We start from the raw sequence: 16,696 nt of genomic DNA, 5'->3' as shown, positions 1-16,696 counted from the left end.
AATTTTGGCTTGAAAAATGCTAATACCAACACTTGCGCATATGTTAGCAACTGTACTGCTAACGTCAGTGCTTGTAGTGCTGATGTTAGCACTTTTGAAGTGTTTTTTGACTTTGTTTTTTCTAAAACCTTTTGCATGGGCCATTTTTTTAAAGAAACTTTTTCAATGCCCATTTAATAAAAAATGATTTTTAAAAAAAATTGATTTAATTTTTTAATAGAAAATAAAGCACTGCCTTGAGAAGCATGTCAGATCTAGGGGCAAATTTTTTGCCTTAGATTTCAACTATGTCCGAATTGGACATGCCTTATATGAAAATAAGGGTTTTTGGATGTTCTGAGCACAACAGTGAGGTCCATTTTTGCTCAAAGTGATCTAAAAATTAGAGACCCCCTATTTTTACACAAAAAATTAAAAAATCCTAGATTTCTTCTATCAACCCCTTGTTCTTCTTTTTCTTCAGACAAGAACAGGAAGCCATAGACAAGTGGGAGTGTACACAAACATGTATATATAAAGTTGGAGAATTTTGGGTCCCATGGAGGAACAAAGTATAGGAACTACTAAGAGTTCATAGATCCAAAAGAAGGTTTCTTCATTAATCATCTAGATTGGCAATCAGACAAAACCCTTACAAAATATCGAGCTAATGAAACTTCGATTTACCTGAGAAATGACTATTGTCCATGTGTGTCCACAGAGAACAAGACTACCACATCAAAGAAAATCACACTATAAAGAGATTACCGCATCAACATAGGTCCTCAATAATACTAAATGCATCGGGTCCCATTTACTTAGTAAAGGTATGTATATGTGAATAATTCATTTTCAAAACTAACAAATATATAATGTATAATGAAATCAATAAATTGGGTAATAATTTTTATTAGTCATATGAGATGATGAATAAAACCTATTATAATGTGACATTAATGGTATGACCAATAATTAAAAGTTATAAAAAATAGAATAAATTTAATATCTTCGATCCAAGAATAACTTGGTGGAAGGCATTCATTATTAATGTCATAACTTGATCTAGGTATAACCTGGTGGAGGGAATTCATTATGAATGTCATAACTTGATCTAGGTATAACCTAGTGGAGGGCATTTGTTACAAATTTCATAACTTGATCCAGGTATAACCTAGTGGAGGGCATTCATTACGAATGTCATAACTTGATCCAAGTATAACCTGGTGGAGGGCATTCCATACGAATGCCATATTGTAATCCAAGCAAACTTGGTGAATAATATTTGAATGTTAAAATGTGAAATAGCTAAGTAGATTTATTGTGATCTTTAGTATTATTATGTGTCCCAATCTAACCCTAATAGTGGAGACATTATAGTGGTATCAGAGCATAATCCTACCATTATGTGGACTTGGTTAGCCCACACATTCATCATACCTTAAAGAACGATGGCAAGGGAACTAGCACAAGAAGTAAGGAACTTTATAGAATAGACTAATGAGAGATTTGAAAGGACTAAAAACTCCAATAAGGTACTACTGGAAGCTATACAAAAACTAAGCAGTAATAATAACAAAAATGACAGACTTAACTCACAGAGGGACCATCATTCCACTCATGAGGAAAATGAACCCTCATCACAAAGTTTAGTCCTATGAGAAACATTTTCCTCATTCATTTTGAGAGAAGAACCTATTGTGGATAATGGAACAACCATTAATAGCATGGAAGAAATTGCACAAATTAATGCCAACTTGGATCCAAATCTTTGACAACTTATTCCCTTTAAATAATACTATGAATCTAAACTCATGGAAAATAGAAAGAAACCTTGCATGTAGATGAAGACCTTCAAAAGAAGGTAAATAAGGTAAAATTATTGTGTTTTAATGGGTCAGGAGAAGAAGCTACTCAATCATGGGTCCAAAAGTTAGATACATATCTATCGTATAGTCCTATGATCGAAGAAGGTACTATCAAGTTTTCCATTCTTCATCTAATAAGATCAACCCACAAATGGTGGCACTATGGCCAAGTTTCACTAGGGTTCAATTTTTTTACCTCCTATATCAAATTCACTCAAAGATTAATGAGTAGGTTTGATCTAAGGGATCTTGAATGGTACTTCCAACAACTAACTCACCTAAAACAATTAGGGTTAATAGAAGAATATGCAAATCAATTTCAAGATATTTTTGTAATGGTTCCAAAGCTATTGTAGAATCAACTCACTCATTTATTTGTAGGACTTAAAGATACCATTAAAGCTTATGTAAAAACCCTTGAACCCAAAAGCTTAGAAGAAGCCATTCGAAAAGAAAAGAAGATTGAATCTAATAAGATAGATGAGAGGTCCAAGAATCCTAACACATCTATCAAACATAAAGAAACAAGGAGGGAAGACCAAGAAAGGAAATGTCACTTATGTCATGAACCATGGAACTTTGGTCATAGATGCCTAAAGAGACATGATATACTAAAGAAAGGATTATGTTTCAAATGTAAAGAACCTTGGGAGCATAATCATCGATGTAAAAGAGACAAAATAAATGAAATAACATATATCGAAGGAAGCCTCAACAAAAGAATGAGATGTGATGATCAAGAACATGCAACACTGGCAATTATTACTCAAGAAAATGGGGATAATCCTTTTCAAAATAGAGGTTCACTTTAAGAAAAACTCGATGAATCTAACATTGAAGTTGTATTGCTTTAGGAAAAATTTGAGAGGGGTGGATTGTCATAACCTTGTAATGACATATGACTAATGGAAATATCAATATTATTTTTTATCATTTTCCATCATGATAATGTAAGTTATTTATATTAACATAATAATATAAATATTATATTGAATTAATATATAAAATAGGAAATATTAGCAAATGATAATATTGGATAAATGAATGAATTATATTCTAAATAATCATATTTATAATATGGATAATGTATATACAAATCTTGTTTTTTTCATTTATATATTGACCATTTATAGTCAATCATATTGAATTATTATTAATACTCAATAATAAAAAATACTTACAAAAAATTATATTAAAAAAAATTAAGAAAATAATAATGATATAACATAATTATTCTAATAATCATATTTAATAAATAACATTACACATAATAAAGGAGATTCAAGAGGTCATGACCCCACGACCACAAATCAAGTGTATAAATCAAAGGAACAACATTTATGAGGAAAAAAGGGGGAATGAAGGAACTATTAGGTCAAAGGTGTTAAATGAAGGAAATAACAAAGCCCACATTAGCACCAAATATCAACGAGAAAAAATAGTCCAAGTATCCACCACATTTGGGATTGGACCAAGTCATTCAAACCATGAAAAAAGAGAGGAAAGAAGGTAGCATAGACAAGCGAGACTGTACACAAACACATGTCTATAAATTTGGAGAATATTGAGTCACATGGAGGAAGAAAGGACATGAACTAATAAGAGTTCATAGATCCAAAAGAACGTTGCTTCATTAATCATCTAGATTGGCAATCACGTAGACCCTTACAAAGTATTGAGACAATAAAACTTTGGTTTATGTGAGAAGTGACTATCATCCACATGTGTCCACAAAGAACAAGACTACCATGTTGGAGAAAATAACACTATAAAGAGATTACCACGTCGACATAGGTCCTCAATAATATTAAATGTATTGGGTCTCATTTACTTAGTAAAGGTATGTATAGGTGAATAATTCATTTTCAAAACTAACAAATATATAATGTATAACAAAATCAATAAATTGTGTAATAAGTTTTATTAGTCAAATGAGATGATAAATAAAACCTATTATATTGTGACATTAATGGTATGATCAATAATTAAAAGTTATAAAGGATAGTATAAATTTAAAATCTTTGATCCAAGAATAACTTGGTGGAGGGCATTCATTATGAATGTCATAGCTTGATCCAAGTATAACATGGTGGAGGGCATTCATTATGAATTTCATAACTTGATCCAAGTATAACTTGGTGGAGGGCATTCAAATTTATGAATGTCATAACTTGATCTAGGTATAACCTAGTGGAGGGAATTTGCTACGAATGCCATAACTTGATCTAGGTATACCCTAGTGGAGGGAATTCCATATTAATGTCATAATATAATCTAAGGAAACATGGTAGACAATATTCAAATATTAAAATGTGAAATATCTAAGTAGATTTATTGTGATCTTTAGTATTATTACATGTCCCAATCTAACCCTAATAGTGGGAACATTATAGGAAGCCCTAATAGGTAAAAGCCATTTAATAATTACTAATTAGTTATTAAATGTGAATGCAAAAAATCATAAAGGGGAAATCTTACTTGAAGGGAGAAAAGGTATTTTAATAAATGAAATGAAATTAACCTTTTTCTCTAATAGATTGTTAGAAATAATAGTCCACCAAAATAACTAAAAGGGGTGGGGGGGGGTGGGGTGTGAATTAGTTATCCAACAATTAAAGAATTTATCCCCTTTAAAAAAACTTAACCATTCAACCAAAGTAAACAACCACAATAAGATGCACATAGACAATTACCTCGAATATGTTGACTAGGGAAACCCTTGATTAGAGGGAAAACCCTAGTGGGAATGATGCCCACAAGATGATGTACTAATATACATATTCCTTGTTAGAGGATGGACCTTGTTAGGAGTCTATTACAATATTTAGTACAATGAGTCCCTATTAGGAGACTTTGAATCCTTGTTAGGAGATTCCATCCTTGTTAGGAGCTGTGCCAACCCTATTAATGCAAGAAGAGCCCACTGCCCAAACATGCAATTTCAACCACAAGAAGAGCTCACTGCTCAAACAAGTAATTTACTGTCACCTTCTTCTGTTCTTTGTTCTTTCCTCTATCCTGTCAACTAGAACAATCACTGTTATAACTTGTAGACCACGTCACAAACCTTAGATCCAAATATCAAACTTCAAATCACTCAACAAAACCTCGATAATGAAGTTTCCTTCACTTTCACACTTCTTTGCTCAACTTCACATTCCACATTCTTTGCTACTTATAAATAATTCAAATTACATTCATTTGATACCATGATAAAGGAAAATGTCCTTCCTTTATACCAAGTCCATAAAAAAATTCCCTAAGTCAGCTGTTAGACCTTCTCAATTAATTATTATAGGACCACATTAAGCACATGTTACACTTAGCAATAACATTAATCTTTTCCCTTGCAACTTGAATAGCTTTCCATACACACAATATTACGATGAGTGAGCTTAGCCATGTCATCCTCAACATGTCTTCTTCATGTCCTCAACCTCGATCCTCAAGATATCAACTCTACTAAGAGATATAACAAGTTTACCAGAACATGCCTCTATAAACTCTATCTCAAAACAAACATCAACAAAACTTACATAACTTCTTCTAGACTTATCCTTTCTTCTTCCAATGGTAACTACATATACTAGATACTTAGAAGTATCTCCCATAACCTTAGGTGGTTATTATGCTCAATTAACCATCCATACCAACTTGATCTTTTCATTGTTCTTCTGTTAGATACCATAGAAAACTTACTATGTTGACATCAAACTTGCTATGTTGACATCAATGACAAACTTAGTCATGAATGTAACATATCATCATAGTAGTACTCCCCCATAGGAATATCATCAAATTTCATGCTTCCAACCAATCTTCCAACAATCTCTCCCTTTGACATTGATGGCAACATAGATGAAAAACATCTAGTTCCAAGAATATGAACATAAGACTATTCATCTTCAAATCTTCTTCATCAATCATACTTCCCCATTGATATACCTCAATGTGCTCAATACCAAACTATCATTCTGCATATTGTGCTTATGCCAAACTTCTCTCCTTTAGCATAATGTTTTTCATGCCAAACTTCCCCCCCATTGAAATCAATGTCAAAAGTTTCTGCAATCAACGTCTCTACATCAAACTCAACAACAACTTGCTAGCTCGAGTGTCAAAAGACACTATTCAAAACAACATCAACAAGAGTCCTAGATGACTCTGTCCATCATAGATACTCCCCCATATAGGAAGCATTAGCATCTAGTCTAGACAAATAATGGTGCTCTATTAACCTGGAATGATGCACTCTTGCATCTTCTACTCTGATGGAGGAAGGGGCATAACCCCAAGCATACCTCACAAATACTCAAAAGTCTCTTTGGGAAGAGGCTTAGTGAATATATTTTTAATTTTCTCTTTAGTGCTCACATGCCCCAATCTAATTTCCTTTTCTGCAACTTTTTCTCTCAACATATGACACTTAATAGAAACGTGCTTAGTCCTTGAATGCAATATTGGATTCTTAGAAATATTTAGCATGCTTATGTCACTACTACATCTGAGGCCATTTTTCGACCATTATTGGTTGAAATTTTGACCTACATTTTGACCAAACTTTAACCAATGTCGACCAATACATTGGTCGGAATTTCTTTGGTCAAAATTTTGACCAACATTTTGGTTGGTCAAAATTTTGACCAATACATTGGTCAAAAAACCTCTATAACCACAGTGCAAGTTTTGCCTAGAATTGGTCCAAATTTTGACCATTGAAGATTTCCATTTTGACCAATATAAGTAGAAATTTTGACCAACAATGGTAGAAAGTGTTGGCCATGAAAGATGGAAAGTTTTACCAATGAAGGTAGAAATTTTGACCAATATAGGTAGAAATTTTGACCAATAAAGTTTGAAAAGTTTGACCAACAAAGGTGGAAATGTTGACCAGGAAAGGTAGAAATTTTGACCAATGATGGTCGCAAAGTTTGACCAATGAAGGTGGATAATGTTGACCAATAAAGGTAGAAAGTTCGACCAATGATGGTCAAAAAGTTTGACCATTGAAGGTAGGAAATATTGACCAATAAGGTAGAACTTTCGACCAATGAAGGTCAACAATTTTGACCATTGAAGGTAGAAATTTTGACCAATGAAGGTAGAAATTTCTACCAACACCTGGGTGTAAATTTTTTTTAGGCATTCTATAAAATAGTTCACATGCTTTCCCTATGATATGACATTTTGCATGCATCCTGTAGTGTCTCATCCGGCTGATGATGGATTATGGAGAGTGATCTGAAACGATGATGCTAAAAAACATCACAATCAAATCCAAAATGAACTTGCATTACAAATGGATTGTGGAAATCTGATATTGTTGATTTTGCATGCATGTCTACCAGGACAATCAAAACTTAAACATATTATGTTTAAGTTGTGATTGTCCTAGTAGGCATGCATGCAAAATCAACAATATCAGATTTCCACAATCCATTTGTAATGCAAGTTCATTTTGGATTTGATTGTGATGTTTTTTAGCATCATCGTTTCAGATCACTCTCTGTAATCCATCATCAGCCGGATGAGACACTGCAGGATGCATGCAAAATGTCATATCATACAGAAGGCATGTGAACTATTTTATAGAATGCCTAAAAAATATTGACAATAACTAATCAAATTGTCGTAATCATCAACAGTAACTAATATGCTTCTTCATTAATATGCCTGATACAATAACCAAACTTGGAAACTATGCACAACAACTTATACACTAAAAGGAAATCATTTAGGAGATAAAAAATTTGAACAACCATATGTTAAGATTCTACAATAAAACATCACTTGCCTGAGTCTGACAGTTGAGATTAAGTTCGTCATCCTCCCTACAGTATGTTGTGATGGCCTGCACATCCACAAAAGTTCTAACATCTTGAATTTTTAGAATAAGAATTGTTTCATAGCAAATGGACATGATTGACAATAAATCATCATATAAAAAGACTCTCGTGTGAAGCATGAATAGAAAAGGAAATGAATATGGGTGATAGGGAAGAGAATTCAATAATAGAGGCTTTTAACTTTAGTTATATATAGTCATGATATGGGTAATGCACAATTGCCTCCTGGATTCACGTTCCATCCCACAGATGAAGAGCTCATAACACATTATCTCATTAGAAAAGTTTTAGATAACAATTTCACAGGAAGGTCCATTATTGAAGTGGACCTCAACAAGTGCGAGCGTCAGGGAGGGTTCAATTCCCTCCTTTATTATTTACTGTGCGTATAATCCCACACACCCATTTGATCTCAAATGATATGTAATGAATGCTGAGTGTTTGTGCCGAGTGTTGAGTAAGGCTTATCTATTTGGCACAAAAGAAAACTTTAAGTCTTGTACCAAGGAAGCAACTGAGCCAATCTCTTTGTCAATAAGGGTGCAGTTTTGCTAGTGTATCCTTCACAATTGTTGTATCTACAAATTTTGAGGAATGATCCTTGATCTTCCTCTTACAATAAGACATACATTTGAGATCTACCATAAGAGTGGGGACCAATGTGAAAATATGAGTCTAAGTTGATGATAATTTCCTATAAATGTTGTTCTATCCAAATTTTGTTATAGGATATCAAACAATCAACCCTTATTCAAGATTGGATGTGTTTCTTGTTATAATGGAATTTCAAGGCCTTCGCCTACTTTGATGCTTTTGATGTATGATTTTGAATAAATATATTAAATACAACATTAAAATATACCACCTTAAATGTATGTTTTCCATGGGTGTTTAAATAGTGAAATAATATGCACTTTATATGTTGTATGGGAGGAATTTTTGTTTTTTGTTATTTCAAAGCCTTTCATATGAAATGGTGGTTCCTTGATTGTTTTTCTCACTATCAAGATATTTGCCAAATGGTAAAATTAAACTACCATCTTTTGAAATTATCAATGAACAATTCTTGGAAAGAAAATGCATAGTAAATATCACTATAAATCCACAATTTACAAAGGTGTTGAAGCTTCCATTGTGTACCCACAAAGCAAGCTAAATAGACTTATAGTAATAGAGATCAAATACTGCATAACTGCCTTTTGTTGTTCAATCATCTTGATGTAGCACTTCATTTCTATGGATATTTAGTGCTAAGGCTTTTGGTACCTCTTCTGCATCTCCTACTTGTAGTTGCTTCCAGTCTTTTTGATCTTAATAATTTTAGTCGTCTAGCTTGTCTTTTTGCTAGTTTTCTAATGGCATGTTTTTCTTGCAAACTTTGGGTTACAATTTCAATTACCTTGAGCTTCTTTATTACTTATAATTTCTACAAACTACAATGTTGGATGTTACTGTTCACCAGTTAAGTCTGCCTAGCAGTAATAACAGTATCATGACAAAGTTGATTAAAAGGTACAGTATGATGATGTGTGGCACAATATGTTCATGTCTGTTCATGTATGTTCATTTCTTGACATCTCTGTTTCTCAGGCTTCTCTAAGATTCTCATCTTACTCCAACAATCAATGTAGTGAGCCTTCTTAAAATGATGCTTGCCCTCATGAATAACCATAAAGTGACTGTGTGCTTTAGTTAAATAGAACAGTGGATAGACATTCGTTTCTGAAAATTACCCATGCATGGGTAAACTCCAAATCGACAAAGAACGATACAACTTTGAGAAGCAACATTGATTAAAGCTCCCAGTAATGGTTCCTTAAATTACAATATGATGAGGTCCAGGCAAAGAACTAAATAATGTTATGGATCTTTAGTAGACAATTGTGAAACATGAATGATGTTTTCTCTTCCTAAGTATTTCTACGGCAACACCTTAACCAAATCATAATGATTGTAGCTATCAGATCTCAATGACTGATCTATATCACCAATTCTGATGGATCTAATTGGTAGGAGTTACTTTGTGATGGCCTAAGAAGAAGAGTCAAATCAAGGGAGAATCTTCTCATGATTTTCATAAAAATAAGCCGATTTATGTTGGACTGCAATTATAGAAGGAAGAAAAGGAGAAACTAGATAGATAGAAATAGAAGAGTTGACAATGCAATCCAATAGAGAAATAGAGAAGAAGAGCTCAATCAACTTCATACACATTGCAAGTAAGAGAATGTTAGGAACCTGTGTGTTCCTTCTGTTTATTTTGTTAGAGTAGTGTTGTTGGACGCATATGCTTTGTAAGTCGTCCCGTGAGTATATTTTATTATCCCACATGCATAGGTAGTATTACTTTTCTAGATCGTACCCAGTATATAAGAAGAGGTTGAGGCCCTTGATGGACACGGACGAATTTATTGTATTGAGCTTGCTCAAAGGAGGTTACCCCCTCGAAGTGGCCTGCGATCAGTAGATTCATTTTGAGTTCTGCTATCACTTTGTATTCTGTTATTTCGAGCATTCTCACGATATTGCTATAAGGAGGTTCTTCACATCTGGTATCAGAGCACTCTCTTGGGCTCGCTGGGTGGAAATTACATCAAATTTTTTTCTGTCGTGGCCTTCAGGAGCAAAAATCATGGAAGAGGAAATTGCATCCCTCAAAACCAAACTTCAAGATCTGGATGACAAAATTCTGGGTCTTAACTTTCAGCAGTCAGCCATGAGCCGAAACCATTCAGGAGATACTGGGTCCTCTTCTGGCAATTTCCGTGGACCAAAGCTTGATTTTCCACGCTTCGATGGTTCTGATCCGACTGGATGGATCTATAGGGCAGAGCAGTATTTCAGCTTGCATAATACTTTGGATAACCACAAAGTCCCCCTTGCATCTTTTCATTTGGAACATGAAGCTCTTCAATGGTTCCGTTGGTACATCAAGGCTAATGTAGGCCCAACATGGAGCGAATTGTGCACCCTCATTTTGGAGCGCTTTGGCCCTAGTTCCTTTGATGATTTCACAGGAGCACTCACTAAACTGCGTCAAACAGGCACTGTAAGAGAATACCAGACAGAGTTTGAAAAATTAGCTAATCACACAGAGGGCTTGTCTGACGAATTCTTCCGTAGTTGTTTTGTCAGTGGTCTGAAGGATGCACTTCGCTCAGAAGTCAAAATGTTTCGACCTACTACAATGATGGAAGCCCTTGGGTTGGCTAAGTTAGCGGAAGACAAGATTAGTGCTCTACAACGCTCCAGATCTAATTTTGTTCCATTCAGAAATACAGGTTCTCACAACCCTCCAGTCATACCAGCTCCTAGAACTACTCCGATCAAGCACTTGTCTGAAACAGAGATGCGAGTCAGGCGAGACAAAGGGCTTTGTTATAATTGTGATGAGAAATGGTCTCGGGGCCATAGATGTGTTCAGCAAAAGCTCTATCTCTTGGATGTGGATTCTCCACCGGAACTGGAAGAATATGTAGATGCTCAGGAAACAGTGGATGATGAGGTTGAGCCTCACCAGCCTGAACCTCCTTCACCAGAAGCTCCACCAGAGATATCTGTCCATGCTTTGGCAGGAGTCACTACTCCACAAACCATGCGGGTCAAGGGTTTCTTCAAGAAGATCCCTCTTACTATACTCATTGATTCTGGTAGCACTCATAACTTCATTGATCCACGAATAGCCAAACAGGCTGATTGCTTTATCCATCCCTGCTCTAGCTTTGAAGTCATGATTGCCAATGGGGGCACTTTACCTTGTAAAGGGAAATGTCGCAATGTGCATCTCTCTATTGGAGATTATAACATGCGCTCTGACATGTTTGCCTTACCCTTAGGTGGCTGTGATGTGGTTTTGGGTGCCCAATGGTTACGCACTCTTGGCCCCATTCTCTGGGATTTTGCTGAACTTTGGATTCAGTTTTCAGCCGAGGGGCACCAACACACTTTGAAAGGCTTACAACCAGGGTCTCTCAGCATCATCAGTTCACACCGTATGGAAAAACTTCTTAAGAAGAATTCACATGGTGTCATCGCTCAGCTCCATTCCATTCAGATGCAGCCATTAGCAGTCTCTAGCACTCCTGCCGATCTCCAACACATTTTGGACAAGTATTCTGGTATATTTGCTGAACCTGTGGGATTACCTCCTTCTCGTCCAGAGGACCACCGTATTCAGCTCCTTCCTGGCAGTGTTCCGCCCAACATCAGGCCCTACCGCTACCCATTTCATCAGAAGACCGAAATTGAGATACTTGTCCGTGACTTACTGAAGCAAGGTATTATTCGCCCTAGTACCAGTTCCTTTTCTTCTCCAGTTCTGCTTGTTCGCAAAAAAGATGGGTCATGGCGACTCTGCATTGATTTCCGAGCACTTAATCATCTCACTATAAAGGACAAGTTTCCCATTCCAGTTGTTGATGAACTTCTTGATGAACTTCATGGGGCTCATTTTTTCTCCAAGTTAGATCTTCGTTCTGGGTATCATCAAATTCAGGTTAATGAGGAGGATATACCTAAAACTGCCTTCCGCACACATGATGGTCACTATGAATTTTTAGTCATGCCCTTTGGCCTCACGAATGCTCCTTCAACATTTCAGGTAGTGATGAATAACATATTTCGACCATACCTCCGGAAATTCATTCTGGTCTTCTTTGATGATATCCTCATATATAGCAAAACTTGGGCTGAGCATCTCCATCATCTGGAGCTTGTCTTGCAACTTCTCTCTGATCATCAACTCTGTGCAAAACTATCTAAATGTGTGTTTGGCCAGGAGGAAGTGGAGTATCTCGGGCATATTGTTGCACACCATGGAGTGCGGGTGGATCCTACAAAAATAGATGCCATCAAAACTTGGCCGCATCCTAAAACTCTCAAGAGCCTTCGGGGTTTTTTGGGGTTGACTGGCTACTACCGCAAGTTTGTCAAAGATTACGGGAAAATTGCAGCACCATTGACAGCTCTGTTAAAAAAGGATGCCTTCTCCTGGACCCCTGTTGTTGAGACTACATTTGAACAACTGAAACAGGCTATGTGCAGTACACCTGTTCTCGCGATGCCAGATTTTTCCAAACCCTTCACTATTGAGAGTGATGCTTGCGGCAATGGATTGGGTGTTGTTCTCCTGCAAGATGACCATCCTATTGCATTCACTAGCAAAGCCCTCTCTGGTAAGAATCTAGCCCTCTCTACTTATGAAAAAGAAATGATGGCTATTTTGCATGCTGTATAGAAGTGGCGGCCATACCTCTTAGGGAGTCATTTTTGCATCAGAACCGATCACCAAAGTCTGAAATACTTCCTGGAACAACGGGTATCCTCTCCTACACAACAGAAATGGGTCAGCAAACTCATGGGGTATGATTATGAGATCACCTACAAGAAGGGTAAGGAGAATATTGTGGCAGATGCTCTTTCTCGCACATTTGATAATCAAGCTTCCCTTTCCGCTATTTCTATGCCCATTCCCAATTGGTTAGCGTCTGTTCAGTAGGGCTATGACAGTGACTCTTCTTTATCTCAAATCATTCACCAGCTAGCCAATAATCCTTCTGCTATACCACATTACTCTTGGGATGGTGCTTCTCTTCGATACAAGGGTCGGCTAGTGCTTCCTCAGAACCCAGCTCTACATCAGGCTATTTTTTATGAACTCCATGCTTCTCCTTCAGCAGGGCACTCAGGCTTCCTCAAAACTTATGAGCGAGCAAGGAGAAACTTTTTTTGGAAAGGGATGAAACAGACGATTCAACAGATGGTGGCTGAATGTGATACTTGCCAACGCCACAAGGGTGAAACGACCCTCCTTCCTGGCTTGCTCAAACCATTGCCCATCCCTACATGGATTTGGACTGATATTTCTATGGATTTCATTGAAGGGCTTCCTAAATCCGCTGGCAAGACAGTGATCTTGGTTGTGGTTGATCGTCTCTCGAAATATAGTCATTTTTGTGCCCTCAGCCACCCCTATACTGCCTCCTCTGTTGCACAAATTCTGATGGATCTAATTGGTAGGAGTTACTTTGTGATGGCCTAAGAAGAAGAGTCAAATCAAGGGAGAATCTTCTCATGATTTTCATAAAAATAAGCCGATTTATGTTGGACTGCAATTATAGAAGGAAGAAAAGGAGAAACTAGATAGATAGAAATAGAAGAGTTGACAATGCAATCCAATAGAGCAATAGAGAAGAAGAGCTCAATCAACTTCATACACATTGCAAGTAAGAGAAGAAAAATAGTAGAGCCAGAAGCAAAAATTTAAAAGAGCCTATGTATAAGTTTGAAGAACAAGACACCTATTGTAAAAGAAATTCTGAAATCTGGCCTCTTCTTCCTTTCTTTTCTTGACACCTATTGTATATCCAGTCTAATACATCTTGACACTTTCCTCAATAGAGTTAACACTGTTGTTTGCTATACATATATTAGATTACAATAGTAACATCATAGAACAAACTGCGTATAATAAGACACTAGATACTTAAATAGTCCACACAAGAAGGCATCAAAAGCAATAAAAGACAATTTAGAGAGGTTCACAATGATGAGTTAACGTGCATGGTTTTCCTATATGAAATATTGTACTATTTGTTCATAGTAGACAAAATATATGTGCATTGTTAGGCAGCTTCTACCTAAAAAAGCCTACTCTTAAGTTCCCATAATAAAAAACTGTATGGTATGCACTCATGAAAATATCTCCGAGAATCCTAAAAGAAAATTAGTGTTTACAAAAACTTACTCTAAATCTATGTTTGCAAATAGAAAAGGAAAAATTACATGGCACAACATACCATGTCAGACCCAATTGGTGGAGGAACATCCACGCCCACAAATCCACTTAGGCATCTAGCAGTAGCACCTTCACCAACTTTTAGAATATATGCTTCCTGCAACACCCACATGGAATGGATTAAAATATTTCTTAAAATAGTAAAAATTAAATATGATACAATACATCCATTTAGAAAAATGAAACATATACTGTGAAAATTAAATAAAGATCCTAGTGCACTTTTCAGTTGTCTTAGCATTGAGACATCTATTGACAATGAGTATGTGACTGGGTCATATAATTTCAATCTTATTTCTAAGAGTAAAAATGCAAGGGAATGTTAACTTCCAATTTATGGATAGAAGGACAACCTGTCAATAGAGTTCTAGGATAGATTTGGAGAACAGCATACAAATATGATTTATGGATAGTAAAAAGGATTTGTAAATGGAGTTTAAGGTTATATTTGGATCATAATATATAAGCATGAAGTATTAGCCATTGATCTATTGACACATAATCTTTATGATAATCATTGACTTGTACATAAGGATGTTATTCAAAGGTGTGCATCTATGTATTCATAAAAATCTTGGGAGTTCTTGCATGTGTGGCTGGTAGGATCTGTGTTGCCCATTTTTTAAGTGCAAACACAAAATATGACTGTGTTGGGTGGATGGAAAAAACTTGTGCTCCTTGTCTCGATGGAGATCTCCACACAGTTGAAGAAATCCCAGTTGCCAAGCCTGCTTGAGATTATCAGATTTGTTGCACAATGTAAAAGTAGAGAAATTGTTTGGGAGATTTGGAGAATGGGATTTTATGATTGTACTTTATTTTTATCATGGGTCTGAAGGATTTTCTGTTCCAAATTGAGTACTTGGATTCAAGAATTTCTTTTCTTTGAGTTACTATGTTCCCATGAAAACATGACACTATGCTAAATAACTCCAAGTGCTGAATTGCTCTATGGAAATATTGGACCTGTCTCTTGGCAGCAGAAGATTTCCTCTCAAATTTTAAGAGGAGACTTTTATGTTGGAATCTGGAATTAAAAATCTACCTATTACAAGTTCATAGAATATAGAGAAGATCGAATGCTAAGCTTTTTAAAGAGATACAAAAAACAAAAAACACTATTATATGCTGCTATGTACAAGATTACTTTCTACAATTATATGTTTTTGTAGATCTATACTTTTATAAACTTAGTTTTATTATATAAAGCTTTAGTTATGCTTTCAAATCAAACATCTATCGGCGTCTCCTTGCACCTCCTTTTGGTGCAAGTGCTAGTTATATATGAATTGTAACAAGAAACTTTTGAAATCACACACTGATTATTCTTTCATAATGATAAGTCACTCTATGCTATTAAAAACTTTCAATAATAATAATTCATAAGCAGTTATATCCAAAAGCTATCACTGTGAAAAAATCTTACCCTCTTATCCTTACTTTCTCAATCTCAAGTTACCATAAATTATTTGTGGTGGAGAGTATACAAATTTTTTTTTAAATGCCCAATTGGGAAATATGGTCTGATGAAAAGTCATTATCAAGAATGAAGAATGAATATAATGTGGCAACAAAACAAGACTACTAGGTGACAGTTAATGGCTGGTTGTAATGCCAAGTGTTTCTTTCTCTTCTCTGCAATTGCTACTTGAGTAGATTTTGATTTATCCCCTGTGATGAACTCATACATTCAGTATTCATCAACTTCTTATTATGTGATTAGCGAGGTTTATCTGTTGATCCATCTAATATTTCTTCTTCCTTTACCTCCTGCACATTGAATCTACCTTGAAGTTTCCAAAATACTTCTAAAAACTCCATTTTGTGCATATCCCATGGTTTATAGCTTTCAATAAGATCACATTTCGGTTAGCTCCCATTTTGCCACTGGCATAGAAATTGCTGGTAAAGGGTACATAATTTGGCTTTGCCTCTGCCATTGGTACTGGTATGAAAAGTTCTAAACCTATTTCAGTGAATCTATAAATGTATCTACTAGACGAATCTACCCTTGTCTTTGACACAAGTTTTCCCATCTAACAAATTTTCTACATGTCTAAAATAAATGAGAATGATGAAGGTGAAGAGAGAACAGAGGATCCCTAGTATTGGTATGTTAGCTATTTGGCTTCCTTTTCTGTTGGATTTTGGGGATTATTTTCCCTTGTTTGTGCAAGGAAAGCATGGTGAAGAAGATATGTCAACATGGT

General features: G+C 35.6%; 1 pseudogene; it reads right to left on the bottom strand.

Annotated features, from left to right (window-relative positions):
- Positions 1-16,426, bottom strand: part of LOC149557937 (alpha-dioxygenase 1-like) — a 44,093-nt pseudogene extending 27,667 nt beyond the window's left edge.
- Positions 16,427-16,696: the final 270 nt, after the last annotated feature.

Source organism: Cupressus sempervirens, chromosome 5 (genome assembly GCF_028749045.1).
Source record: "Cupressus sempervirens isolate cs-2001-9-10 chromosome 5, ASM2874904v1, whole genome shotgun sequence".
NCBI classification, from domain to species: Eukaryota; Viridiplantae; Streptophyta; class Pinopsida; order Cupressales; family Cupressaceae; genus Cupressus; species Cupressus sempervirens.
The sequence above is the reverse complement of the archived record's forward strand: the minus strand, read 5'-3'. Positions and strand labels throughout refer to the sequence as shown.